Here is a 27,272-nt window from a genome sequence, read left to right as displayed (position 1 = left end):
ATATGAATATCAATTTTGTTTCAGGCTACTATAACTTTACCTCTACCTTTAGATTATTTACTTTTTGATGACATCACTTTAAGAGTAGAGTTCGCATTTAATGTTTCTACTTTGCTTTAGAAACATGCATTGTCTATATCTTTGTTAACCAGCCAATTTTCTACGATAACATGGGTCTGCAGTGTCTTTTAAAAAAAAAAGTAAACTGAACAAATAATCCCCACAAACTCCTACTGACAGAGTAAATTTCCAAGGTCAAATGTCTCTGCATTAGTCACACATATTTTACAGCTACAGCCCCAGTCGGCACTGATGGAAGACACACAAGGGGATAAACTTTGCCCCTTTGGTGCACTGTGACATCTGTCTGAGCACACATTATCAACACAGTTGTCACCTGGCCGCCACTTTGCTGTAAAAGTAGAAGAAAAACTATATAGTATATGGACTACACACAGAATGGCACTGGTAATGATGCTAACCATAGAGACCATCTGCTAACCACCCTGTAGGACCGGTGAGTGTGCTGCACCCCATTTCAAGAAGGTTTCCAGATAAAATGTGTGTAAAATGTATTCAAATTCAGCAAGTATTGAATGAATGTTCTTGAGCTTTTGTGTTACTGTTCTCTTCGCCCCTATAATTAAATCCCTTAGTTATTAGCAAATACCTTTGTAACTAAGTCTGTGTCACATAAGGGATCACTGTGTTTTTGTTATGGTTTTTACTGGAATATTAGCATTTTCTGACAACATCCCATCATCATCTGTGCATCAGTGGAACAGTATACAAAAAGCTCAATACTGATATCAAGGAAGTCAACACTACCCATTATTGTGTAGTACTGTGTAAGTAGTTAGCCAGCTAGTTCTCTGTTCCTGTTCAGTATTTACAGTAACATTCAGTGCCAGTAGATTTAACTAAGCGTTAACTTTCTGTTATATACTATTAAAAAATCTTGTGGAATTTCAAGGAGGTGACTCTAATAGTGGTCTCAGTTTAGAGCCCGAGAAGAGATTTGGCTTGTTCTGCCAATACAAGGACATACTTCTGCACTTGGTGAAGTGATGTGCCATGAGAAATTACTTATCATATCAGCTATATCTTTCAGGAAATATTGACTCTCACTTTAAAGCATGCCATTTTCTACAAAATTGACCAATCACATATATTCCATAGGGCGTAAGAGATAATCAATCCTTGCTGCAAGCTTCAATTTCAAATCATGACAGTGGACAGCTCCAAATTGAGAATTATAGTGCAACAAGCTGAGCGAGAAAGAGAATACAGCAATCAAAGTAAAACATATTGCTCCCATCTCCTCCCTCTGTAAAATAGAAGGAGTATCTACTGGCTCACACAGATAAAGGCTGTGGCTGTTCAGCGGGTAAAGACCAGACTATTAACTAAAGAGTGCCCCTTGAATTGGTGATTGATGAACCCATGGGTTTTCACTATTTAGTGCCAATGAGTGGAATTAGGTTCATGCAGGCCCCACTGGAGCTTTGTGACATTGATTGCCTGATTTCTACTGTAAGACGTGACAGCAGATACGTCTTGCTGCAGTTTTTGCATTTTGCTGGCTGCCTTGAGGATCGATACTTGGAAAATACGGTTTCGCTACCAATCAGTTGGCCCTCTGAATTGAATTGCCTCACAGTGTGTCTCTCAGGACCATGGGGACACACAGTTTCCTTTACACATACTGTTACAAGGAGAATATACCTGCACTGTGAATTATGTCACAGCCCCTGTGTTCCCCACAAATTGCATTTAGTCTATACAACTAAACTTAAAAAGCAAGAGCGTTTTCTTGGTAATGTCATCACAGGCTGAAAAATTATTAAAAATGAACATATTGTAGAATAATTGAAGCAGAGCATTAACTTATGGCTATTCAGTCACATACCAGTAAATAATACCAGTAAAATAAAAAAGAGAAGAAATACATGTCTTTTAATACCTTGATTTGCAATTTCTGGACATTGTGTAAGTCACCTGTGTTATATTATAAACTAAAAACTGAATTGGTGTCTGAATGTTTACTGAAGTTTTCTATACCCTTTAAAGCACACCTGTTTCCCATAATGCATCATGGAAAGTATTTTAAGTATAGTATAACTACAATGGTCACTAAGGGCAACAGGAACAGACTGACCTGTCTTATAAATGCAAATAGAAGCAGCGCACTGTAAAATAAACATTCAAAATGTAGATGTAACTCGTAATAATCCTGTGACAATGACGTCTTTACCAGAGCAGAGAGTGTGTGCTGAATAGTGTCTGAATGTGTTTAGTTATTTTCCCGATGATTTCTCTATATAATTATCATTATATAGTGATGTGGAGAATAGTGAATGAGTGGGTGATTCCGTACACAGCCATGACTTTTCTCGGTATTGTACATTAAGTGCTTTAAAGTGGAAAGTATCAGTATATGTACTAGTATTGGTGTTTCTGGCCTTGGGGATAACATTATGTTGAGCAAAAGGCTAACTGTGTGGTACTGACAACCTATAGTGAGTCAATACAAGTTATGAATGATGATAAATACTCTGCAGTGGCGGCTGCAACAGTCAAGTAAGTCAATGGCTCTGTTCAAACCGTCAGCTTGGATTTATATTTTGGACTGGATTTACAGAGTAGAGTCTGCCTCTTGATTAAAACCAGACTAAATTTAAGTTTTAAAACAAACAGTAATCATGAGCCACACTTTGGAACCAAATGATAACTAGTAATCCTGAGTTAATGCAACATTAATCATACAGTGTTGAGTTATATACCAGTCACACTCTGAGAATATGTCTAAATCAATCAAAAGGGAGGACAAAGCCAGAAGCTGAGTGACTGGCCCACTTAGTGGAGGTGAGGAGGATCTCAGGGGATCTATCTTTAGCCAGAAGGTTTACACCTTAAACTCAGACAGCACTCGGCTGCGTGAGGCAGACACACTCAGCAATCATTTCCTGTTCAAAAAGGTCAGGTCCTCATACTAAACAGTATCACAGTGTGGTGGTGGGTGGGGATTACATTGTGGTGGAGTCATGATAATGTGAATGCTTAGAAAAAAATGACCATAAAGAATATAAATAAAAGACAAAGCATTTGTCATGTCTTCCATCCTTTTAGAATTATTTTGTGTTGTCATCGTTAGACACATACAACCAGGATACAAGTGAACATTTTTTTCATTACATTTTAACCAGTAGTTGGCTACAAATAATGGGCCTTAAAGTATCAATACCATATCATACAAGTTAAATGACAGTGTAAATACCATACATTCAATCTTACATAGCTATTATTATCAATGCACAACAAAATATGTAGCATTTTTATGATGTAGCTGGTGGAGGTGGGGATAATATTATATACTGCTAATTAATATAACAAACTGTCTAGTATGTATCATATACGATACAGCCTTGCCAAGTAACTACTCTATTTAAAGTAACTTTTGGTGTTGAACATCTTACTTAGTTACAACAGGGCCAGATTAAGTCTATCTGGCAAATTAACTTGATTGGGTGAAAAGGCAGCAGCCACCACAGAGCTCTTACTATTGCATTTTTAATTGGGCTTTAGTGATGCATGCTACTATACAAATTTGCAATTAATCTGATTGCCACAAAATAATTGCCTCGCAGACAACTGAAGGCCCTCTTGGCTGGGATTCCTGATTCTTTTAACATTATTTTCTACACAGCTGTTTCTCAAAGACCAGTAAACAATTGCATTTGTTACGAAGCCTTTAAACAAGAGATAAATACTTTGTGCATTAAAGCATTAGCTGAACAATGTTAGTTAGGCTGACATATAAACTGAATTGCTGTTCTGTTTAACTGCATTCGTTCAGTTTAAACACTGTGCCGATGTGTGTGGAGGACTTTTACTTTGTTCTGAGTTTCCCTAACAATTAAGTAATACATGTCTCCTTTCAGTCTATACAGAAGCTACCATGGCAGCTGCACAGAGTAAATGTTATGTTTCCACAAAGATCTAGATTTTTTTTTTAAAGTTTAAAATGTGTTAATCTATCAATCTATCTATCTGCGTTAATCGAATCCACAATTGTCCCCATTCATGTGCCTGTTTTTCTGTCTCAGTATGTGGGAGGATAGTGAGCTCTCTCTTAATCTTATCCACAAAGCTCTGATTGGTCAATCAGTTCTCGGGCCCAGACATCATCCTGCAGCTTGTTCTGGGCTCAGGGCCAGCAGGTCTGCTGGATCCTGAAGCTGCCAGTTGTAGTACGCTCACCGGAGGGAACGGTGCATCTGGTAAACATGGCCGACACTGCGGCCAGCACGCGCCTTGCAGATTCCTGACCAGCAGCCAGACAGCCAGTTGGTTGCCCCCGGGCAAGGAAGACTGCTGGGCAAGAGCAGGCAGCACAGTCTCTGTCTGTACTCATCATCAGACATGACTTCTTTACTAAAGTCTTTGTCTTTCACAATAATTTTATAATTATGGTGAGAATGAGCTCTTAGGCTAAGAAATAAGCCACAACTTTTTCTAGCTAGATAGATAGATAGATAGATAGATAGATAGATAGATAGATAGATAGATAGATAGATAGATAGATAGATAGATAGATAGATAGATAGATAGATAGATAGATAGATAGATAGATAGATAGATAGATAGATAGATAGATAGATAGATAGATAGATAGATAGATAGATAGATAGATAGATAGATAGATAGATAGATAGATAGATAGATAGATAGATAGATAGATAGATAGAGAGAGAGATAGATAGTTAGAAAGATAGATGGATACATAAATAGATAGATAGATAGATAGATAGATAGATAGATAGATAGATAGATAGATAGATAGATAGATAGATAGATAGATAGATAGATAGATAGATAGATAGATAGATAGATAGATAGATAGATAGATAGATAGATAGATAGATAGATAGATAGATAGATAGATAGATAGATAGATAGATAGATAGATAGATAGATAGTGAAATGGGTGACGGTTTCACGATTAACCACATGTGCGAAATTTATTTCCACGGTGTGAAGTTCATGGTAAAAACTGTCCAGCATCAACCATAGTGAGCATCCGTGTCCTAGAACAGGCGTGTGCATGTGTTTGATTTACTCTAGAGTTTATGAGACATGTATTTATACACATTGAAAGAAAGTTCAACATTTTGCACACACCAGAACACCTGCCACACACAACACAGCAAGTGGATATGATAAGGGTTGGGGTGCGGCATTAAGTCTTTTCATTTAGTCACTTAATTGTTATGGTTAATGTTAGGGTAAGGGACTGGCAAATGCATTATGCAAATGAGTGTCCTCACTAAGCCAGAAGTACAAGAATATGTGTCCGTGTGTGCTGATACAATCCCTGATACATGCTGTGGGAACATATTGTTAAGAGGCTGGATACAACATGGCCACACTGACAAAACACATACTACTTGTGATTGTATTTCATGTGTGGGCTTTAGAGCTCACGAAAACATCAATGCCGCTAATTGCTAACGTTCATACACATACTTATTATTCTAGCTTATATAAACATGTTCATCTCGATGAGAGATTGATTAACAGCTTGTCGTCAGTTAAAACATTTGCATAATGTTGTAGTGAACAGCTGACAAATGGTTGCTTTGAGACACATTTGTGATGATTACATTATCATGACAATAATGTTATAACATGTGTACAATGTCACACATCTGGGGTGATTATAACCGTGTCTTTTGCTTCTCAGATGCACTGAATGCTTAATGTTACAGCACAACTATACAAGAACTTTAAGATGTCCCACTTGTAGGAGCAATTTTCAAGAAGTAAAACAGTTTTTAAATCAGAGTTCACAGCATGACATCACTTCAGCATGGCTGCTCTCACAGTCAGTTTAATATTCAGCACAGGGGTGGACTGGGAATCCTGATGCTCTGGCTGGAGGAATTGTAACATTCCACAGCTCCTCTCTGTATTGCAATGTATATTGGTGAGGTGATGTGGTGTTATACTGCTGTATATGGAGTTAGCAGAAGACTAGTCAGGTAAAGTTCATAATCCCAAGAGTAGTGTACTGGGGTTCATGATACCCTCCTGCCACTGTGAAACCATATGTTTCAATATTGATTAATGAAATCCACTTTGCATTTCTGACTATCTCAACTGAGGTTTTCTGGAATTGAGTTGAAAAACGATTGAGGAAACTGTCTGTCAAAAAGCCAACTGGGGACCTGAGCTGAGGAGGAGAAAGAGGACGGCCTCCAGAGAACAGGAGGAAACCGGAGCTTTTTGTTGTGAAGGACGTGAAGTCCAGTGAGTAATGTTTATTACCCCTCCTCTTTCTCAGTGCTTACAGTGTGTGTGAGTGTACGTATTCATTGCACAACTGCACACCACATTCTCACATGCAATTTGAGTTCAGTTTGTTGCCTGTGGACACTTCCGCACAAGGACCCGAGGAGCGATTGACCCTCTGACCTTCATAAAAGTAGATGACCCTCTCCTGAGCCACAGCACCAAAAATGTATCAGTATTAGACACTAGTTTGTCGATTTTTTGGCCAACACTTGACATTTGGATCAAGGAAAATACCCTGATAATAAAAATCATGTGTACAGATTTACTGCAGTGCCCTAAACTGAGCTCTTTTTGGGAGAAATCCAGGGAGCTCTTTCATTTGTTCTCGTAATTAACTTGTCGCTTTTTGCTGAACACACAGGTATTATTGATGTGGCCATGTTACTGCCAACAGCTGGAGAAAGGGACAATAAATCAAATGACTACACTTGCATTGGGATCCATGTTGTATTGTGAGCACTATGGTAATGTGCTCCTCAGTGACTTGAAAGGGAAATGGCCCGAGAGCTCAGACTGTATGAATTCATACTGTACATATTGTATTGGTTAGCAAAAAAAGATACCTATGGAACACATACCCAGTGAAGCAAATACTGTTAGTGTCAGTCGGCCAAACAGTTCCAGACTTTCTTTTTTAAAGAAGGAGCAGCATTTGCACCATTCCATTTGCTCAGTTTTTACAGTCCAATAAGACAAAAGAAGAAAAGAAAGAAAGATCTGAGATGAGATGAGCTCCAGAATCTTCCCCACATGGTAGTGAAGCAGAGGGGGCTGCGAAGCAACGCCAGAATTAAATGCTGGGCGAAGAATCACATCCTGAGCACAACGTAGTGCATGAAAGAAGCCCGATGAAAGCTCTTGAGAATGAAAACAACGATGAAAAAGAAAAAAGAGTGTTACAATATAGGATGAGGAGGACTGAAAAGTATTGACCCTCAACATATGGACTATTAACCTTCAGTTCAGCGGAGTGTAGCTGTACACTGATAAATGAACATACTTGAGAGGCCTGCAAGGGTGTTCATTTTACAGGTTGAGACACGGACGCAAGCAACTAACATCTTTTCTAAGGTATCAGGATTCTCTACTGAGGGAATAACACAGGGAATTACACTTTGCTACAGTTCATTCATACATTTTAACTGGGGGCAATACGATTTCAAGGTAAGCAACACCCAAGAGCGAATTAAGGACTTTTCAATGGCTCAGAGTGGTTGTCTGCCTATCTGCAGTTTTTATAAAGAATAGACGTTGGTATGATGCTATGCACACATGCAGTCTCCAAGCTTAAAATAATTACAACAACCAGATGTTCAAAATGAAAATCCATAGGCTACGACCTTAGAATTTTAACAATACTTGTAAGTATGTAGAGTTATTCATCTTTATCTTGGATCATGTTCTCATTATGTTAGGTGTGATTATCGTCACAAGGCAGTGATGGATCATCGGTCTGGTTTCCATCTAAATCACAGTAGGTGGTTCTTGGATCAAAGTGGTGATGTAAATAACAGAGCACCAATCCAAACTCACAAAGGGAAACCTTTCCTGTGTCATAATCTGCCTGCTTCCATTGTGAGTGCATTATTCACATTCACGGTATACCTGAAAGGCTAAATTACTTGAGTGTCAAACAATGGAAACAATCAACCCTTCACAGTCGCCATCTTGGCTATGTAGCATAATCAGTCTCCATTGCACTTAGTAGCATTCATCTTCTTCACTTTCGCAAACTAAATGACTTTTTGGGCTGATCTACAAATGTTTGCAACTTTTCAACACTGCGCAAGTTTTTCATGCCTCAATTGGAAAATGTGCTTTAACAAAAATTAGGTGGAAGAATAACAAGCTAAGAGTGTTAAAACAGAACTGTGCTGTGCTTGTGTCCTCTGTGTATTTTGCATCCACACATTTACCTTGCACCGCGTCTTTTAATCGACTTACATTGAAACAGAGCTCTGTCCGGAGGCCAAGAGAGAGCAGATGCAGCAGAGGCAACAGAAAGTGACAGTTTTAAAGGATATACCAGGAACATCATGCATTTTTTACTTTGCTTTGCGGTGGAAAGGGAAAACAATTACTGATACAATGAACACTGTTGACCATTAATCACATTTCAGTCATTTTGTATAGTCCTATAATTTACTACTGAGGTTGATGGAGCCATTACCATTTTTTATAATAGCCAACTTCAAATTATTATGATTTTTTTAAACGATTTTATAGTTTTTTCTTGTGTTTTAAGCTCTAAACCAAATTTGTTCTAACACTGTGAGCCCCTGACTCTTTTATTTATTTGCTAGTTGTCATCATTACATTTACATTTTCTCTTATAAATTAGTAATGAGAATGTTACACAGATACACATCTCATTGTTCCTCATCGTTTTTTATTTTTTAGGGTGTGGAGGTCGTTAGTTTTATGTGTGCAATAATCAACAGGATAAGGATTATATCAGATTTGAATCAGAATCTAACTTTGATACCCTACCAGAAACTTTTGTATGTGTGAACTTGGTTTAACAGCCCTCAATTACCTTTATTGCTGGACAAGTCCCCCTTCTCCCTTGTTCTTCTCAGCTAAAGAAATTGTGTGTTCTCACTGTTCACATAAAATGAAAAGTGTGGATTTGGAGCAACGTAATTTGGTTGTAAGTAAGTAACCTATAACAAGGTTCCCTTAGTCTTATCAGAGAGCTGCTGATACTTTTTGAACAACATATCAAAATGGTATATTGTGTATAATGGTGCACAGCAAGACCTGTCCTTAAGTTTCGCTCAGTAAAGGTCTATTGACCACTGTAAAGTAAATTAAATGTAAGTGCGATTGCAGTCATTTCCAGGTGTCAAGACCTCGGCCGTGTAATCTGTTTGATGTGTGGCTGAAAACAGCACTGAAAATGATAACAACAACAATAAAAAAGGTATTTTTCCTTGAGCTGACCATGTGGGAGAGACTTTTATGGTTAATACAGATTACCATCTCTCTTCTGATGTGCCTTCTGCTCTGCGACATTGAGCAGCACATCCACACGTGGCCAAAGCTTTCCAAGGATGCTCTCAGTCCCAGTGCCCCCATCTCCTGAAGTGTTCCTTGGAGAGAATAAGTGATGAAACGCAGTCGCTAAAAGTTATCTACACCCACACCACACAATATGATAACTATTAGTGGCCGGCGGCTGCTAAGTGGTGCTTGAACGTCACAGTTTGCCCGTGTACTGGAGCTGCTGATGGTCATGTAAGCAGACTGTAAGACACATCATTACAGCAGACTTTTTCTGCTCCATAGGACTGCAAATTCAGACAGAGTGTGTGTCTCTGTGTGTGTGTGTGTGTGTGTGTGTGTGTGTGGTAAGGTCTTGCCCTTATATCTCTGTCTTGGTGCATTTGAGGTTGTGTACATTTAAACGTCGCCACAGATTTAAGCAGTTGCAATGATTTTGCTAATAAGAAAACTGGCCTAGAAATCAACTCATACCATTTTTAGTATTCTTGAACTTGTGGAGTTCCTCTGAAAGATGCATAAAGTCTTTCAACTGTGCTGGACTTAACAAACAACACACTGATAATTCTCTAAGAGCGTGAAAAGTATCTGCACTCTTAAGTGTTTAGTTCTCCCTGTGGGTGGTATGGACAGACCATGGAATCCTCTGGACACATCATGAATATGCTCCATCTCATTCTTCCCGAGAGATTTAAAAGAGTACATTTTGGCCTGATTCTATTGCAAGCATATTTCATATATTATTTGCATTCAGCCTCAAAGAAAAAAGCAGTACGGTTTATATCCTGATGTCTGATGAAAAGCCTGAGTTGTGCAGATAAGTACTCAGTCGTCTGTCTATCTCTGATTGACTGAGTACCTCTGTGTGTGGAGCACCACTTAATATACAGGTGGGACCTAATTGTAGTGTATATTTATGTTTGAGTGTATAACTGATATCGTTGCAATTTGTGTAAAGACAGACTTTTAATGAATATATAATATGTGTAGATATATATATTTATATATACAAACTGTATATAGGTGGCCATTTTATTTAATGTCATTTACAACCTTTCTATGCAAAGACATAGATCACATTCTTTTCTCTAGTGTGTAAAAAGTTTGCAACGTGGTAGTCAGCTCCTCTCCTGCTCCTGAATGTCCTGTAACACCTTGTCACCAGTGGGATGTTCACATTTGCTCAATACACGCTGAGCACAAAGTCTAGCATGCCCCAGAACACAGCCAGGTAAAGCAAGTTCAGAGGAAATGGCAAAACAATCACAACAGAGTGGTCCAGTGCCCTTTAAAGGGACAGTAGGTAAAATCAATTGTTTCAGACTGAGGCTCAAAAGAGGAGTTGCAGCAATAAACAGTTAAAGAGAAGTCATGTGTTTTCTGAACATTTACACTTTGTCAAATAATAAATCACAAACCTGAAAATATGTTCTTATTCCGTTATTTCTTTCATGCATTTTATCTGAAGTATTTAGTTTATCTGAAGTATTTAGTTTGATTTATCAAATAAAGGAAATGTGGTCAAAAAACTAGATATACGCTAAAGGAGTGAAGGGGAACAGGGTGGCAGAGAATGGGTAAATGGTAAATGGTACGGCCGGCCGGACCTCAGCCCCATCTCTTTTTTAACCTTCATCTCGTAAGAAGCAACTATATAGTTTTGTTTGAGTCATCATGCCAACAGTAGATTGATTATAACGTGGTGATGAGCTGTCTTTTCTCAGGGCCACCTTTCTTCCCACAATTCACAGACCTGCAGGTTTGTTGGAGATTCTAAATTGTGTGCAGGTTCAAATGTGAAAGTATATGGTCAGCTGGGATCACCTCCAGCCCCCAGTGACCCTCAAAGGATAGATGATAGGTGGATGATAATTGTTGGACAATTTTTGTCTAAGAAATTCCATCCTTAAACTGTCCACAAGCGATAGAGCGGTGTCACATTTAGCGAACAGGCACCATGAGATCCCTACTTGTTTTGCATCAGATAAATGCTGTGAATTCTAGTAAAAACATGCAGTGAAAACCGTCCCCAGTCTCATTGTGCTGGGGTTCACAAGCAGAGCCGGGATTCGCGCTGGTGGAATTCAGAGGCTAATATGTCCCGAGGTACCATAAATCAAAGCCGGCTTTATTTTGTCAGCACGCAGATGGCCCAAATACACAACTCACCTCAATTAAGAAGCTAGGAGGGGAGCTAAAAGGGAAAAGTGTTTGGAGAGGAAAAAGGGCACCTGTTCGCCTGTCATATCTGCAGCTTCTCTGATCAGCGGCTTGGAGCCCCCCCGTCACCCCTCCCCTCCGAGTTGTTTCAGCACTGAATTAATGATGGCAAACAAAGCCAAAGCCTCCTTACGGCCCCTTTTGTGAGTCCATTCTCTCTCCTCTTTGGTCCCTCTCAACTAATCTTCAGTGTCACACTTAATGAGATTTTCAGTTTGTAAAGTAAGTGGAGCAATAACTCCCCCAGCACACGCCGCCATTGCCGTTCCCACCATCGCCTCCAAATGCTTTTAAGCAACCGCTTCTGCACCTTCTGTCTATTCCTCCCCTCAGTGAACGATGCATTATGAAGGATTATTACTTATACAAATCACATTAAATTATTCAGCCTGCAAACACACAGCTGAAATTACAGTAGGCATGTAATGTGTGGCGTTATTATTCATAATTAGCACTTTTTGCACTTCTCCAGTCCCGGGGAATAACAAACATTGAGTTATAAATCATCATGAAAATTACACAAACATGCATATCGACATTAGTGTAATTAAATAGAATATCTGTTCATTCTTTTTGCCCTCTGCAGAGGCTGTTTTATTTCATGTGATTAGTGTTTTGATGAGTGCGAAGTTAAATGTGATGTGTCAGGCTACTGAGAGGATCTCATAAAGAGCAGCACATTAAAGCTGTTATCTTTTACTAGATCCTGCTGTTCCCTGCTTGCTGTCATCAGAGTGTGTTCATTAACCTCACACACTTAAATGCACGACTGCAGTACTCCATCTCCATATGTATTTCATTTTTAATCTCTGGTTAGTCAGACGTTTGTCGGGCTTTTGGCTTGTTTGACTCTCACACCTGCTGGTACTGTGCCTTTTCATTGAATCCTTAAAACAATGCGGTGCTAAAACGTTCAGTAGAGTATCAGAGACAATCATTTATATTTAATTTTGCATTCTGAGAATAACATCAACTCCTCCATTCCATCAAACAATTAGAGAAGTGTCTGACTAACTTGCTTATGTTGGAGAATCTAAAGTATGAACACTTTTCATTGTACTGGTGTTAACTTACGTTTGACAAATACAACTTTAACTTTAACAGCTAATGTTGGCTGTTTGATATATTGTTATAAATTGGTAGTAAATCTTAGAAATGTCAAGGTTATTCTCAACATTCTAACTTTATTCTGGAGATGCTTAACTTAGGCAAAAAACAAACAACAACTAGTTAACGGGTATCATTATTCTGCTCATCATTCATATTTTGTAACAGCTAATAAAATGGATAAAGACTAGTATAATGATTTGCAATTACAACAAATAAAAATATGTTTTTTCCCAACAATTTAGAATAGAATAACACTCTAAAAAAAATAGCTCGGAGCCGTTTGGATATCAAGACAGTCTCTGCCTGCTGAAATATTTCCCCTTGTTCATCTCAGCCATTAAGAAATCCCTTCTTAAGGCACTTTGAATGAACAGTGTGTGATGGGAGGCAGAAATCACTGGCCTCATTCTGTGTGAGAGATGTCTGAATGGATCAAATGGGTCTCCTCCATGGAGAGTGTATCCATGCTGCACTGCATTGGAGGGATAGAAGCAGAAGTTTGGAAGATGCTCACCTAATGTGTGACACTCAATGCCTTGAGTCATTCAAAAGGAGAAATAGTTACAGCAGGAACACCTGGTTTCACACAGACTTTGACTAGACTTGGAAATTGTGAGTTGATCCTTTAATTCAAGTGTTCTCAAACATTTAAGACCAATGACAATCTTTCCTGTGCTGCTGTAAACTGACCTGCTGTTACTGATGCTGCAGCTTTTTTATTTTTATGGTTTTATAACAAAACTATAAATAAATAATAATTTCATTACATGTAGGCAATGGCTATTATTTAAAATTGTTTCTAATTTCTATGTGAGAACGAAGCAAAGGATTGATGAAAGTAAAGACGCATACAATATAGGCTCGGATGGCCCAGAGTGTGATAGTGTTAGTGCAGCACAGCCAGATAGACCAGTGAAGAATTTCTTCTTCTTTAAATAATGTGAAATACTTATTTATTAAGATCAGTCTAATTGCTGCATTTAAAGATGACAGTTTCTAAAATTAAAGCCAGAACATCTGCGGAACCCAGTGGGGACTGGCTGCAGTACATACTGTATATGTGTATGTCATAAACACTACTTGCTTACATTTTAGCAAATGGCACATCTTTTTTATCTTATTATTTTAGTGATAGCTTTGATTTTAATTACTAATTTGAAGCTATACAAATGAGGTGAGCCATCATGATTGGCTGTTGGGTCTGACTAGTGATTGGTAAGGCCCTCGATATGTTGTCTTAATTTTCCTAAATGGAAAGAAGTGGAGAAGCGTCAACCATCGTTATATCCAGTTACTGGATCTGCCTGATAGCAGCATGTACAGCTGAGCTCTTTAAACAGGAGGATGACGCTTGATGTTTTTCCAGATTTTTTTCCCCAGAACATTTGTGGGCTGCTCCTTCAGAATAAAGTACATCAATTAATCTTACAGCATGGACTGTCTTAAAATAACCTAAGAATCTCCTACATCACATATTATTATATTACAGAAAGCTTTTTCAATGTTTCATATAAATTCTATCATTATGCACTTGACTGAAAGATTAACTTTAGTTTGAATCTCTGTACAAATTAGCCTGAATCTGAAGAACATTTCCAACAATGCAGGTTCAGACTTGAGCGCAGTTAAACTAATGTGTGCTTCAGGAAGCTGTGTTTTCATTGAATTCCCCTGACGTCTGAGGTGCTGGATGCAGAGTCCCTGTTAGTCTGCTGCGGCCTGCGCACACAAACACACCATGTTGTTTGAACATGTTGCTCTGGGATTAGTGTAATTATTTTGATTACTAATTTAGCAGTAAGCTAATTCACAAGTCACTTTATTACAGCGGGGGATGTGGTGCTTGCTCCTCGCTCGCTGAGGCTGTGCACTGAATACGACATTGGAGTAGAGACTAGGGACGGAGATCGGCAGGGACCTCCCGATACGATACAATCACGATACTTAGGTGGCGATACGATATATATTGCGATTTCGTGGGTACTGCGATTCTGTAAGTATTGCGATTCAATATTACGATTTCTTGGGATTTATTTAGGTTATTTTTTTTTTTAAATACTGGACCATGGAAAACAGTTGAATCATACCTTCAAATACAACACAGTCAAATTCACTTAGAGCTTTACAAGTTTTATTTCAAATATTAACATTAACTTAATGACTGTCGGGCAGCCAATAAAGAAAATAAATAAAAATTGGCCCTATTATTGTATAGTCCCTGTCAACTGCACACAAACTGACAGATTAAGAAATGTATGCCAGTTAGGCTCCTTTTAAACAATAAATAAAAGGTAAATTAAATAGAATAAATAAAAGATTACTTAAAATATAAACTTTGAAATTAACAAAAAGTAGGCTATGCTTCACTGCTGTTTGCATGTAGGCTATGCATAGCTAAGTGCTTGGGTATGTTTAGATTCTTGTGCAAAAACAAGAGTTGGTCAGCATGCTCTGGGGTGAGGTTGCTCCTCCCCCCATATATCCCCCTGTATAAAACCAGTAAATATATGTTTTAAAAAATTCGATTTTTGAGGCAGCGTGGTGATTTTAAAATTGTCATTCACAAGAATTGTGATTCGTAACTGAATTGATTTTTTCCCCCATCCCTAGTAGAGACACAATTTATCAGTTAGGATGAACCAGAAGGCCTTATATTGTAGGTCCTTGCCAGTTACACATCATCAACTACATACACACATTGATGCAACTCTCAGTTACATGTATGATTAACAAAGTTAATGCCAATTCAATTTGTCAGGACAGTCAACAAAAGGAAGGAGTTACATTTACATTGTCTTTCCAGTATAACATTTATTTTCAAGAAATTAAATTTGTCTGATGCATGTAGAGGTATTTCTTCACAGAACAAAACTAGATGGTCCCTCTGAGAGCTCATACCTCTACCAAGGCTAAGGGCCCATCTCACCATGTCAACCAGTGTTTCCTATTAATTATCCTGATTGTGGCAACCCACTATATTTTAAATTATCCTATCATAGTTTAACAATGAACTAAAAACATGTTGTACACCTCTCATAATAACATAAGAGATATCTAACTAGGTGTTTTGCTCCATTGATGTGTGCAGTGCTATTTGAAGCATTGTTTGCAGCATGCTCACGCTATTGTCCGCAAAATATATTCTTTCCACTCAAACAGGCAGACCTAATAGTTTCAGATGCAGTTGTACATTCACTAACCAGTGGAATGCAATGCAGTTCTCTCTGTCAGGAAAAACCTTTCTCTATGCTTCTGAACATGCACCCCTGCTTCCGCCATGCATAGATTGAATAATTCTGTGGGAGCTGTTATAAGGACAATAAAAATAGGGTACCTGCCCATTTGTTTAAATCAGTTTCGAAATGTAACGGCTCACATTTTTCAACAAACATACAAATAGGGATCACTTACATACGAATCAGCAGCAATGTTACAAGTAACTTTGTGTGCATTCCAGGCTTCATATTCTTTTTATTTCAGGTAAAACTGTAATAAACACACACACACATACACACACATATACACACACACAGACACATACACACACATATACACACACACAGACACAGACACACACACACACACACACACACACACACACACACACACACACACACACACACACACACACACACATACATATATATATGTGATAAAGCCAGTGCTTGAAATTTCACCCGACATGGGAATCGACTAATTTTCCAGGTCCTATCTGCAGGGTGAGACCAGCAAAGTTCAGAGATGTCCAGGTGGTCAGTCTCTTATTTTGGCAAGCGCTTAAATTGGCTGTGTTCTGAAATAGCTTATTATTGCTGAAGAAAACAGTTTCAGTTGAAATATCATAATGGCTGCTGCCAAAAGCTGAATACAAGTATTATTTGGACAGTTTTGCAACAGCTCTGCCAAAATGAACAGTTGCAGTGTGATCTACACTAAACCTTATGTTTGAACACACATCACAAATTGGATAACTGTATATTTTATTACTCTGTTAATTCGATATTTTTAGATAGAAATCTGACATCGGAGAAGAGGGAAAATATAATGAAGAGGTTGAAGTTGAAATGAACATCTCAGTATCATTTACCGATATTAGTGATATTCTGATTAAAATGCTTCAACAGCGACACCTGCAGGGAAGTCTGTGTGAGGTGGTGGGGGTGCAGTAGAGGGGGATGGAGCCCGCTTATCTTGTTTTGGGTTGGGTCCCCTATTTCCATTTAATCTCCATGTCAATCAGTCAATGGTCAAAACTCGTAGAATAGAAGATGTCCTCAACCACCAGAACAACCAGAATACCACCTAGACATGATATCGTTTCTATGATTTTTAAACAACTCTGATGTATGTGAGAAGGAGGAACTGGCAGTAAGATGGATTCTAAAGGAGAATATTATAGAACAAAATTATGATTTTAACTTGTTAATTATTTTTAAACACGTCCTGAAAATAATACATTTCTTTTTCACATTTTCAACAGAGTCAAATGTTCCTTTTCTCAGATTAATATCCCCCTTCCTAAATTGAGTTGTATCTAGCTCTTTGCATTAGCCAACACAACAGTTGCTCCTCGAAAAAGCCCTGAGTGACTGTTAAGCTGAAGGCGAGACAGCAGCTCGGGGCCCTGGTGCCTCAGCTGTCCAAGCCTGACCCACAGCGGGACCCTGGTGGCGTGCAGTGGCTTGACTTGCTACTCTGCTCACCAGGGACCGGTTCCCGGACTGGCCGAGCGACTGACGAGCGTGGAGCATGTTTGAGTGGGTCAAAGGTCAAAGCTCAGTGACATAAAATATACATTCTACTGCCATTTATTATGATTTTTAAGTTTACTGTTACTACAGTTAATATGGATTTTGATGACAACTGCCACTCTAAAGAGTCAGCTTTAAGATTCAAAGAATAGGTGAGTACTAATAGCTCATTCAAATTTGTCTCCCCCCCAGTGCTTTTTTCGATCTTTATTAAACTGCCAACTGACGAACTCTCCTGGCCTTACAAAATCTAAAGGAGACAGCCCCCCTTTCTCCTTCCTTGCTGCTCGAAGACTGAATGCCTGACAGAAGATGAAGATAATAATAGGAAGATAATCTCCCAATATGTAAAGTGAGTGGAGCCCTACCTCAGGAAGAAGAACTCAACACATTTCATTTTCGCTTTGTTTTGAATATCTCCTGATTTTCATGGGTTTTGCATTTTCCTTTTTTGTACCACTGTACCACACTGACCATAAACCAGGTAGCATGATATAATGCTTAATTACTTCAATCTGTCTGAATCTCTCTGAAGTTGAGGCTAACAAAAGGCAATCCACTATTTAATCATTTATGCTATAGTCACTGTTTTTTTTATATCTGCTAACATGGAATTGTAGAGATTCAACCAATGATTTAAGCCTCTTTTTGCATCTAATGAGGAGAGACATGCTTTGGACAGGAAAAACAGGAAATCTTTTTTATATCAGTATGCTAATAAAGTAGGCAGTTCACCGCAGTCTAAAGCCGGATGGGTTATAGCGGTGTGATTGGATATACCACTACAAACTTGACTTTACTAGTATACGGGATTGTCAAATTTTCCCCAGTTGACCAATCCTGCTTCAAACTGATATTAAATAAATAAATAGATACATTTAAAATACATAAATAGCCTTTTTCATTACCAAAATGAATTTATTTTTCATTTATTTATGTATTTAATTATTTATTGCTGCATTTATTTATTTCTATTGATGTCATTTTTTTGTCTTTTTTGACTTTTTTTGACAGAGTACTTCAACTGCACAGTGCTATATGTCAAAATGTATGTTCCTCACATTCCAAAAGTTGGCAGGGAAAGATTTATGGTTTCTACATTTCACAGTCCTCTGTGTGAAACCCCTGATGTCCTTTAGACTCTCATGTGTGATCAAATATATCTATATATATATATATCGGGTTTTTTCTTTTTCGCAGCATGACCGCGACGGGTATGCTGCTTTATTTGATTTGCTCTCGCACACACAATGAAATTTGTTCTTCTCTCTAGAGCAGAGATGCAGGGAGATGAATTAGGAGTGCGCTGGTGCTGACCTGGGTCTGTATTAGGATGGGGAGAAACAGCAGGCAGGTAAAGACAGAGCCATAGGAGAGCGGTCGGAGATCATCACTATGCTGAGTTGTTGTCTGAAATTAAATTAAAGCCATAATCCAATAAACTACCAATTTTTGCTTCCACTGACCCCGGAGGACCTCATCTCAAACCTATGACAAGCTCTAATCAATATGATATAAGAGCTGAAGTCAGCTGAGACAAAAAGATGGAGTTACAGGCTCACTCCAGCTCGTTGTATTGGCTGCCTGTAATTACATTATATAAATGTTCCTTAGTTTGCAACTGTCCATCATTGATTTTCAGGTCATGAGGGGACATTAAAGAGGAAGAGGAAGGGGAGGGGAGGAGAGTGGAAGTCTGTGCATTAATTTACATTCACTGAATCAGGATTTCTATTTTAATACAATTTTAATTAATTAATTAAAAAAGAAATAGAAAAAGTAATACTAACTGTTTTGAATTTCACTATGAAACTACTAACTGTTTCACGGTCTAACAATAACCCGTTCAGAAACGAGTTTCTTTTCTTTAACAAATTCCAAAATGTTGACATTTTTTCCTTAAAAACTGTGTGTCCAAGCTCAGGAGCAATAATAAAATTAAAGATGGCTGAATTCCATTTAGCTGTTTCAGTTTCAAAAACTGTAATATAATTGATACCAAAAGGCCAAATAAGTGTCTTGAGTTCTATTCGAGATAATAATATTAATAATAACATAAAAGGTATAATAATACTAATAATAATAATACTTCTACTACTACTACTACTACTAATAATAATAATCTTTATTTAAATAATATTGAGAATAATGAACAACCATGTTATTCACTGCTGCCATAATGCATAAAAAAGTATTGTTTATCGCAATGACAAATTTGTGTGATGGAAACTCTCAGAAGTCAAAAACAGAAAAAAATATCCAGCACCTTTTTTTTATAATAGAATCAAAGGGACAACTAATAGATGTCTTTTAGCTGCTCTCATCGTTCTATTCCAATTATATTTGTACCAGCTGCTCTCCATTCAAAGCACGTTGCCCTGCTGCACGTCTTAAACACACACCTGCGATGGAGGTTCATTTTCATTCCAGTGAGGCCGACCGAGTCTCACCTGCATCTCAGGGCTGCGGCAGCCCCTGAGAGGGCAGGGCGAGTGGATATGAAAGCCGCCACACAACATCAATGTGGAATCTGGTTAAGCTCGGCTGTAAATGAACAGATTATCCCTTATCAGCCTGACTGAAGCCCCTGTGTGAGGGCAGAGGGAGGAGGGGGTGCGCGGTAAGGCTAACACTATCTCTGCCGCCCCTTTTTTGAACATCATAAGCCAGGTAGGTTTAAGCAGTACGTCCTCTATTCCAGCTGCTAATGGGAAAATCAAAGGCCTGCGTCGCATCTGAAGCCAGAGGGTAGAAGCTGCAAAAAACGTCATGCTCGGGATTTCATACCCTGTCTGCCTTCCTCTCTGTGTCCCATCAAAGCAGAGCGGCAAACAGACGTGAGCTGTTATCCGTTACCTGAGGACTAATTGGCCCTTTAATTCCATATCAGATCCGTGCTCACTTCATTGGCTCTGAACCGACTGAGTGGCCACACTGTGTCATTTTATCAAAGCAGCCTGTCGAGGTGCGGCACGTAGCAGACCTGTTAAAAAGTAGTCCATTCTGTTCACATGTTCTCGAGGATCTCGGGGCAGTGGGGTATGTACTGGTCACATCATTGCAGACAGGCTATTACTGTGACAGGATGTGTAACAGGGGCAAGCACTGGAATGATCTGCGAACCAAAGATCAAAGGGAGGAGCGACATTTAAAACCAGATACATGCTCTGTTGTCTAATGTGGTGTGACAGTATTTGGAGGGCGAGTGTCTTATGGTTGTTAGAAGCATTCATCCATTTTAAACCCCGTAACAACCCCTCAACGATCCAACAGCAGATTAATACTTGTGTTATGAATGTAAGTTTGAATGTAAGAGATTTTACACCACATACACAGTGAAATAGAGCGTAAGATCTACTAAAGAACAGACTACATCTAAATGGGAAAATCCCAATATAGTTCAGAGGAAGTGTCTGTGGCTAAAACCTGGAAAGTCCAACAATCAAATCAATCAAACTGCTCCATCACTTTTCACATATGGTGCTCAGTGGAGTGCAACACAATGAAAGCCTATAAGGGAACATGTTCTGAAAGTGTCATCTCTATTCCTACGTTTCATCTTGTCAAGACAACAAGGGTGCAAGAGACAGAATTGTTGACTGAGACACCTTGGGGAGGCAGGGCTATGCAGCCAGGCAGTGTTGTGCCAGTTGACACTTTAAAATAACTAGTTCAAAGTTCAGTTCATACATATGAATATGAAATAGTTCACGATTATTTGTTCTGTTTTTTTTATTGTGATAATTATGATTAAGATGACAAATTTACAATCATGCATTTAGTTATTTATCAATGGTATCATAGCATATCATATCCTCCTTTCACTTTAACACTCCTGACTCCTCACACTCCTGACTGTGAGCATCAGGTCTTGTCTTGTAATGAGCATGAAATGTTTAATACTTTTTTCACGATGTTTAAATGCAGTCTCACAAACAGGAAGTTAACATCATATACTGACCAGGTCCTGATAACTGATGAGTGTTTATTGGTTAGTAAGTGAGAGCAGGTCAGAGTGTGGAAGGAGATCACAAAACTCCAGCACAGTATAAACAAACCTTCTGATCATTGAGCAGCTGTGGACCAGAGAAAAACTCTGTATTTTCACAGTTTGTTGCCACCGTTCTTCAACAGAGTAACTTACCAGCTTGTACCTCGCGTTAACGCTCATCTGATCTCACTGTGTGTGTAGCTATGAGCGAGTTAGTGGGGGCGGCGCCTCGGAGACACACACACACACACACACACACACACACACACACATACATACATATCTTCGCTCCTGCTATTTCAGATGATGACCTATACGATGATGATTCACTCTCGCTGGAGTGAATGCCGCTCACGTTCATCATTTGTAAATTGATTTGTACAGTTCGTTCAATGAACGATTTTCCCGCGTTCATGCACAACACTGCAGCCAGGGAGAGGCTACAGTGGCTATTTGGAACATTGGTAAATAATAAATACATCTTCCTGTAGACATGCTTGTAAAACGCATTGTAAAGAGACAATTCAAACCTATTAATCTTTGAGATTGACAATCCCATCCCTCCAGTGAACAACATCATCAAATCAAATATGTCGAACTTTGATGGCAAAACATGAGCAGATACAACCTGAGAAGATAAAACCTGAGCGGACAAAACAACAAACAACTGATGGTATTGCTTTTCTTTGTATTCTAATTAGCAATAATGGGGCCAATGTGAAGTTTGTCAAGAGGGTTGCACCAGACGCAAGACCATGTGGTCTTTAAAATCAAAATGGTTTCTCCTTTGGGTGCATTACAGTAACATGTTGAGCAAATTCCATGGTGCAAGATACTTACAGTTGACTCTTTTCCCCAATGGTGGAGAATGAGAAAAGGTCAAGATTTTAATAAGGGTTCACCGTCTAGGGATAATTATTTTATATTCCATGTTATTCTACCCATTAGATTTATATATCTCTTTTGGCCTAGAAATGACCCTCAGTGGCACACCAATCTCATCGGTGTCATCCACTTGGGGACATGAATATCCACTCAAAATGTGCAGGTATAAGTTTTCAGGTGGCTTCATCATGGACCAAGTACATTACCTCCATATATTTTGAAAATAAATCAAAATATCCACCAAGTTAAATGGCCTGTATTTATATCGCGCTTACAGTACAGTTTTTACCATTCACCCATTCACACACATATTCATACAGTGCATCTATAGGCAGCACTTTTTTCTAGAGGGGCAATCCGGGGTTCAATATCTCGCCCAAGGATGTTTTGGACACCTGCAGATAGGAGAGTCTGGGAACGAGATGCCGACCTTCTGGTTAGAGGCCGAAGTTGTTGGTTGCCATTGCGCACCTTAGCATATACATCAAAGATCAGAATAAAACCTATTTTGAAACAGTCATTCAATAAAATTAATGCACCCTCAATCTCCATTTATAGAGCCCTCGCTCCAAAAATAAGCACTGATATTTGAACAAAAGGTGCATAGGTTGACCTTGACTGTGTCAGTCCCCTTCCTATTGTTCAGCAGCACGACGGGGCTTTTGTAGGAATAATGTCCATTTAAAATGCTTATTGTCCTCGCAGTGTGCCTTTCAGCCTGACGCTGTGTACCATTAATCACAGAGGACAGAAGCTAGCTGACAGCCTCAAACTGATGGGTTGACGGCAGTGGCAGAGTTTAATTGTACAGGCCAGAGAAGAAGAGCGTTGACCATCCAAGGGTTGAGCCATAGCATGTGTATGGCAGCAGAGTGGTGAGTATGACACCACTTCTGTTCTTGTCCTGGTGAATTAGTTTCAGAAACATTATACTAAATCTACCTTGTGAGTTTGTGTAGCTTGAGGGTAATTCCCTCAATACTTGCTTTTTTTCACTCTGTGCTTCCTCGTGACCGGTTTATTTGTATTTGTGAGTGTTGATTCAATACTGTCTTTTATTTGATTCACAGGTATCTGAATGGCCCTTGCTATTTGTAAAAATCCACTCCAAAGCTTAGAGTCAGCTTAGAGTCATAACTACTCCAGTCAGTCCCACTGAGCCAAATTTAGTGTATTTAAGTGTATTTGAGACACATTTCCCTCTTGTTGGTTATCTTGAAAGTCCCTTGCCAAACTGTGGCGTAGGGATACATTCACTTTAAGACTTGTTGCTGTTCACTTTTCAAGTAGTGCCCTGAGATAACTTGGAATTTAATTTGTATTTCTCAGATTTAATAGCCGGAATATAATTTGTTTAAAACCGCCTCTGATCCAGTGTTTTGATTATGTTTGTATGTGTGTGTGTGTGTGTGTGTGTGTGTGTGTGTGTGTGTGTGTGTGTGTGTGTGTGTGTGTGTGTGTGTGTGTGTGTGTGTGTGTGTATGTGTGTGTGCGTGTTTGTGTGTGTGTGTGTGTGTGTGTGTGTGTGTGTGTGTGTGTGTGTGTGTGTGTGTGTGTGTGTGTGTGTGTGTGTGTGTGAGAGAGACATCTCTGAGTCGATCCAGCTTTTTCTCTCACTGTGAGAGTTAAGACATCTATACGCCACAAAAAGCAGCTCATCTCTATACACTAACAGTGGCATTATTGCCTCAGCTTTACAGAAACAAATACTAGCTGAAGAACCATTTGAAGTTTGTAATAAAGGGGCAATAGGTAAGTTTTGCTATTGCCATAGAGTAAACATTTACATTAAGAGCTATTATCGTATTAGTCTGCATGAAACGTTGAAACGTTCCGCATCACCCTGTCAGAACTAATGTGGATGTTTTGGAAAACAGACTTTTCCTCTGAGATTTTTACAATTGGCTGCCTTTTTGTGTATCCAGGTGTACATTGAAAAACAAAGCATTGGGAAAACAATGAATTCAAAACAAAAGCTATAGTTTCTATAGGCTTTGTCAGCAGTGCTATGGGTCTAATTACAAGTTTTCAGCTAAATTTAACACTACAGCGCCACATTATAGGCACTCGCAGCGTCTGTAGTTCTTTAAAGGTTCTCATCTGGAAAGAGATATTTTGTAAAATGTCTTTCAATGTTACCTCTTAGCATGCTAACAGCCTGCCTTGTCACTTCTGAAAGCGAGTCACTGTAGCGTCCAGTGCCCTGACAAAGCAGGGCTGCTGAGAGAGAGTATGATAACCTCTTGTCTTGTAGTGTGAAAGAAACCATGTCCGGCAATGGCAGACGTCATCTCTATTTAGCCTAAAGGGACTGCTGAACTGTGTGTTCAACCTGTGTGTGGTATACCCCAAGCTTAGAATTTTTTTTACATTATGTGAATGTTAATTTTAACAACTTAAACCAGCGTATGTCCACTGGTTAATACTACAAGTTTAGGACTGCACCTGAATTGCTTAGTTTTTGCCCGTATAACCACTCCCAACAGTGATCTAACAGCATACTGACACACCCTGCAGTACATTTGTGTTTCAGTGAAACAAGGTGAGAAGCAACAAAAGATTTGTTTTAGGGGTTGTTGAGTAACCATTAAATTTACAGCAAGGGACATCAAGGGACAACTAAAGGGATCTCGCTTGTCTAAAAGACAGAACCACTACACTGGTGTTGAATTTAAAGATTCAGTGTGTATAATTTAGTGACATCTACTGGTGACGTTGCATGTTGCAGCTGAATAACCCTCACCTTACCCTCCCCTTCCGAACATGAAAGAGAACCTGTGGTAGCCTTCAGTTGTCGTAACAACCCAAAAGGTGTTTAGTTTGTCCTGTTTTGACAACTGTAAATAACTTGGCGGCCTCAGGGAGGACCCACTCCAGATGTAAATATAAAGTATATAAATATAAAGGGCTCAATCTAGGGTAAAGAAAACTAATTCGTAAAATTGAAATGATTACACATTAGTTAAACATTACGAGACTGACTTTGACTTGCCAAATCCAATCTAATGAATCTAACTTAAATTCAATCAGTGCTAAACAGCAAAAGTATTTTAATTCACAAATGGATTCCAATGGCTTGGAGGAATTATGCTTTTGTATTGAAACATGTGTAGAGGCATTCCGTTTTATTGATAGTATCCTAACAATGATTAAAAAACAGCAGACTAAAAACAATTTAAAAAAGCAGGTTGGTAAACATACCAATACGCTGTTGCATTGATGAAGTTAATTTATCAAGACAAAAAAAATGGAATACTGAAATGGCAGCAAATTAAAAGGTCAGGAGCTTTTAAAAGAAATGTTTTGATAAATTATAATTAAAAAGTAAAACTATTCTCTCGATCCATGAGTCAGCAATTCTCATCTGTCTTCACTTTCAACTACTTGCAACTACTACTGTTTGTCAGGGTTGATCTCAACCAAGTCACATCACCTGCCTGATTCACGGCGTATCCTGTCCCAGGGCAAACACACACAGTCCGACTGACTCTCCTCCATTTTGAATATGGCTGGAAGCCGTCTGATGTGATGCTGCAGAGTTTAAACCGTGAGATCCTCCACAGTATTTCACAGTCATTTGAACAGCTGCAGTATTAGCTGTACAGGCTATTTCCCCTGGTGACAGAGAGCAGCTCACACCCATTGAGGATTAAGTCCAACTTTTTTTATAGGGGGCAGTAGTGTTAGAGAGCCAATTCCATCCCTGCATTCACCACTTCAAGCCAGTGCTGTAGCTCAGTTGGTGTGTGTGTACGTTTGTGTGTGTGTGTGTGTGTGTTAGTGTGTCTGTGTTTGTGTATGTTTGTGTGTGTGTGTGTGTGTGTGTGTGAGTTTGTGTGTGTGTGCTCGACATGCTTTGCTGATGGTTGTAGCAAGCTAAACAAACAGTGAGAGAGTGGGCAGCATGCATGGCTTATAGTACAATAACAGACTCTGTGATTGGACACAACCCTCAGGCTAATGATGAAAAAATACTTCCTGGTGTAAAGTATTCAGCCAAATACATAAACGTTCCACAGGGGCCATGGTATACATTAGTTTAAGAGGCCATGCTAATGTCTTCATAATGATAAGGCATGATTTATGACTGACATGTACTTTTTTATTGTCGGTGAGTAACACCAGGCAGGCGAGCTCAAGGGGCTTGTAAGAAGCATCGAGCAGGCCGCAGAGGTGCCGCTTCCCTCTGACAAGTTGTGAAAGATGCTTTTGGCCTGTCAGTCATGGCGAGTTGACATGGGGCGCTCGGTATCTGGCGGCTAAGGAGCAGACGAGCACTTATCAGTACAGCATTTCCTGTCCCATCCTCTGGTCGTGCTCTGCTGCAGCTTAAAGTCTGTATTTGCGCTGACTGTAAGAAATCTGCAAGAGCAAATGCATTCAATTAACTCCACCAAACTTTCCCTTTTTTTTTTTTGCCTGAGCTTTACTGCCTCAGCCATTAACTTGAGACTTAGAGCCAAATAGTTTTTAAATTTTAGCTGAGTCGAAGATACAAACTGTGGTTTTATTGGGGAATGTGTAACAGCGGGAGACATTCTACAGCAGCAGTACTGCACCCAGCTCTATATAATGATGGCCTCATTACTCAAAAAGTCTTTTTACTACTTATTAGTGTCTGGGAGCAGTAATTCATTACACTGCTTTACTGTTACACCTCAGTAAGGAGCAGTGCATTTGTTCACATCATTGGAGATCAGGTTAAATCAGTTTCTTCCTTTGGATTTGTTTGTCCAGGCTACAGAATCTCTGAGCTGTTTTGTTTTTAAAATAGAAGTTTTATATATTGACTACTTAGAGATAAACTTTGTTCAATGAACAATTTTAATCACAATTTCTTTTTTTGCAGTTATTATAGTATTTGATGCTGCTGATCCTTATTGGCCCTATCTTACCCCTGGCACATCACAGGTTAGCTTAGTCCTGTTAATTTCTTCAGTTATCATCTCCCTGCTCCC

General features: G+C 39.0%; 1 protein-coding gene across 1 annotated transcript in view; it reads right to left on the bottom strand.

Annotated features, from left to right (window-relative positions):
* The window catches only part of nxph1 (neurexophilin 1), a 45,374-nt gene that overhangs the window by 778 nt on the left and 17,324 nt on the right, over positions 1 to 27,272 (bottom strand). The gene's annotated exons all lie outside the window — the stretch shown is intronic.

Source organism: Limanda limanda, chromosome 19 (genome assembly GCF_963576545.1).
Source record: "Limanda limanda chromosome 19, fLimLim1.1, whole genome shotgun sequence".
In the NCBI taxonomy this organism is placed as follows: domain Eukaryota; kingdom Metazoa; phylum Chordata; class Actinopteri; order Pleuronectiformes; family Pleuronectidae; genus Limanda; species Limanda limanda.
This window is presented reverse-complemented; position numbering and strand designations above follow the sequence as displayed.